This window comes from Hyperoodon ampullatus (genome assembly GCF_949752795.1).
Source record: "Hyperoodon ampullatus genome assembly, chromosome: 5".
Taxonomy (NCBI): Eukaryota; Metazoa; Chordata; class Mammalia; order Artiodactyla; family Ziphiidae; genus Hyperoodon; species Hyperoodon ampullatus.
Window position 1 is genome coordinate 112,512,622 of NC_136918.1, and position 3,456 is coordinate 112,516,077.

A 3,456-nucleotide genomic window follows, 5' to 3' on the forward strand; every position below is an offset into this window, starting at 1 on the left:
TGTGTGTGTGTGTGTATGAAGAGAGGGGTAGGGTGGGGAGAGGGATAGAGGGAGAGAGAGAGAAATTCTCTTGAGATCAACTATTCCTGACCAAGCAAGCACCAAGACGCTATACCTGAACCTCACTTTGAATACAGGGCCTAATTCTCCCATTAGAGTATATAGTGAAGTGAGGAAAGTGTGGTGAGGCAGGAACTAGAGGGCTCTGGCAAACCTTGAACATCTTTATTTTCTCTTTCTTCACCCAGTCTCTTGGAGGTGACCAAGAAGAACCTGAAGTGTTGGGTACATTTTTCTCTTTCTCTCCCTTTTTACAGTATGAATAACTACCATTTACTGATTTACTGTCAATATATGCCTTTCTATAGTGGACATTTGCAAAGTCACTATAGGTGAGGAAAGCACTATCCTCAAAGAATGGAAGTTACTTGTCCAGGTCACATGGATAGTCAGTGGCTGGGTTCGGAGTGAACTCAGTATCTGGATTTCCTAGACCATCAATGGTCTCTACTGATTTCACACACAAAAGAACAAAAAAAAAAAGTCAAAAGTATAAGAGAATAAAACAAATTTATGAGTAAACGTCAGCACTAAGAGCTGCCAAGAAGAAAGGAAACCCTAATGAAGTGTCCCAAATGCTAAGAATTGTTGCTTTTTTTTTCTCTCTAAAAGGAAAAGTGTGTTGGTAGACTCATGATATTTATAAACTGTTTTTTTTTTTTTTTGGAAGGGGAGCAGCAAGAGGAGATGGGGTATAGGATATAGATGAAAGTCTCAGTGTGGGAATAGCCAGAGTGGTGGCCAGAATAAGCATCATCTGGGACTTCCCTAGTGGTGTAGTGGCTAAGAATCCACCTGCCAGTGCAGGGGATGAGGGTTCGAGCCCTGGTCTGGGAAGATCCCACATGCCACAGAGCGACTGATCCCATAAGCCACAACTGCTGAGCACGCATGCCACAACTACTGAAGCCTGTGTGCCTAGAGCCCGTACTCCACAACAAGAGAAGCCACCACAATGAGAAGCCCGTGCACCATAACGAATAGTGGCCCCCACTCACTGCAACTAGAGAAAGCCCGTGTGCAGCAACGAAGACCCAATGCACCTAAAAAATAAATAAATCAATAAATAGATTTATTAAAAAAAAAAAAGAAGCATCATCTATGAAAAGATCAGAGCTTGGCAACCTGGGGAACCAGGCCGTGGAAAGTAAAGGATGCTCTGACCAAGAAGAACAAAGAAAGTTTCTGAGGCCTTGGATGAGTAGAAAAGACAGTGAACACGTAGGCCCAAGAAATCATTATGTGGATAGAAGAGCATGAGAGGACCACAATCTATATTTCAAAAGACTAAAGGCATGAAGACATTTCCATCAGTCCCATGGGGGCAGCCTGGAGAGCAGGGCAGGCATTTTCTGGGTACATAGTGACTAGTCCCTAAATCCTTTATACCTGTCTTTCCTTCACATCCAGTGGAGATGGTGCAGACATAGCTGCCATTTAACTGGTATATATGGTATGCCTTTAACAGTTTTTTAAATATTGGAAAAATCTCTTTCCTGAATGTAGGCACTTCCTTGAGAGCTATGAGCACCCACTACCACCCTTGCCCTTTCCCCCAGGTCTCTGCTTCAGCACTACACACAGTGCCTATTCTGATAGTCCCTATTCTGATGGTTTGATGCCATCCTATTTTGTTTTTTTTCTCCAGGTTTATTGAGGTATAATTGACAAATAAAAATTGTATATAGTTAAGATACACAAAAGATGGTTTGACATACAGTTGACTGTTAAACAACCCAGGTTTAAACTGCATGGGTCCACTTATAGGAGGATTTTTAAAAATAAATACATACTACCGCACTACACAACTGCTGTTGGCTGAATCTGATGATGAGAATATGTAGATACAGAAGGCTGACTGTAAAGTTACACATAGATTTTCAACTGTGCAGAGGGTCAGTGCCCCAACCCCTGAGTTGTTCAAGAGTCAACTGTATATATATTTACACATATGTATACATATATATATATATATAAATGATTACCAAAATCAAGTTAATTCATACATCCATTTCCTCATGTACTTACCTTTATGCCTTTGTGTGTGTGTGTGTAGTCCCATCATATTCTGAGTATCATTCCTGCCAAGCTTTGTAGAATTTTGTTTCTACAGAACATCTCATCCCATTTCAAAGTCTGCTTTTTAATACCTTTTTATCAACCTCTACATATTGTTGCCAAGGGCCAGTGTCCCTTAGACTCTGGGCCTCATGTTGGCTTATGCTTTGTTTCACTGGCATTGTTTCTAGACTTTACATATCCCAAGTTCTGATTTTTCTGTATCTGCTACTAGTGAAATATGTAGGTAGTCTAACCTTAAATTTATGAAAACGCCAGACATAAAGACAATCAAAATTTTACAAAGGGCAATGCACACATAAGGTGATAGCATGGCATTTCAAACTTAGTGGAAATCTACCAGTCTGATCTGATGACATCTCAAAATAGTAATGAACTAATATACCAGTGAATAATTTTTAAAATACCTGGTTATTTATGTAAATCAGGGTTGACTCAGAGGTAGAGGGCATTTAAAGTTTCCCTGAGATATACCTTTATGAATCTCAGGGGCTAAAAACTGCAATGAGCTAATAAACCTCAGTCTGGCTCTAGATGAGTCAGGCTAATTATAAGGCAAAGTCAGTTTGATGCATTCTCTGTCAATAGGAGCATTTACAACACCATCCTGAATATCTCTTGTTATCAACTGGGACCTTGGCTTTCTACGATTTGGGCTGCCTCTAGAGTGTTTCCATTTTCATGATCTTTTCCCAAGCTGGGTTGGATTTCCGGTTGTAAACTGGGCAGGGAAAAATTATTAGGCAGTGTTTCTTCACAGAAAATTCTTACACCTTCTCAGTTGTGTCTACAAAATAGATCTTTTTAAATACGTGTTCATCCCTGTAATGGTCCTAATAATGGCCCAGGGGAAAGCCAAGAACACCAAAATCAAATAGATGGGATCGCTATTAGTGGATACCTGTATTTTTCAGCCAAATGGGGCTTTCTTTCACCTGTCTTGTTAAAAAGTAAACAGTCCTTGAGGCATCTTTTTTCATCCATTAGGGACCAACTGTAAGAATAATGTGATTGTATAAAAACTTTCTGGTAGAAAACTGAAGAGCCAAGGATAATCTGGCCTTCAGTATAATATAATCTGTCCCTCTCTATTTATTATATTTCCACAGTCCCTTGTTAGCTCTGGGACATCTGTGTTTTAAAAGAGTGGTGGCAAAGCTCTCACTGAGACAGAGGTCTTCATTTGCTGAATTTACTAGCAACACAGCATGTAACTGTGTTAAGCCATCTCACTAAACAAAAAATGAGATTTCAGAGGCCAAAGCTTACAGAGAAAAACACTTCTCCCTCATTTCATCTCTTTGTAGCTCAATAAAA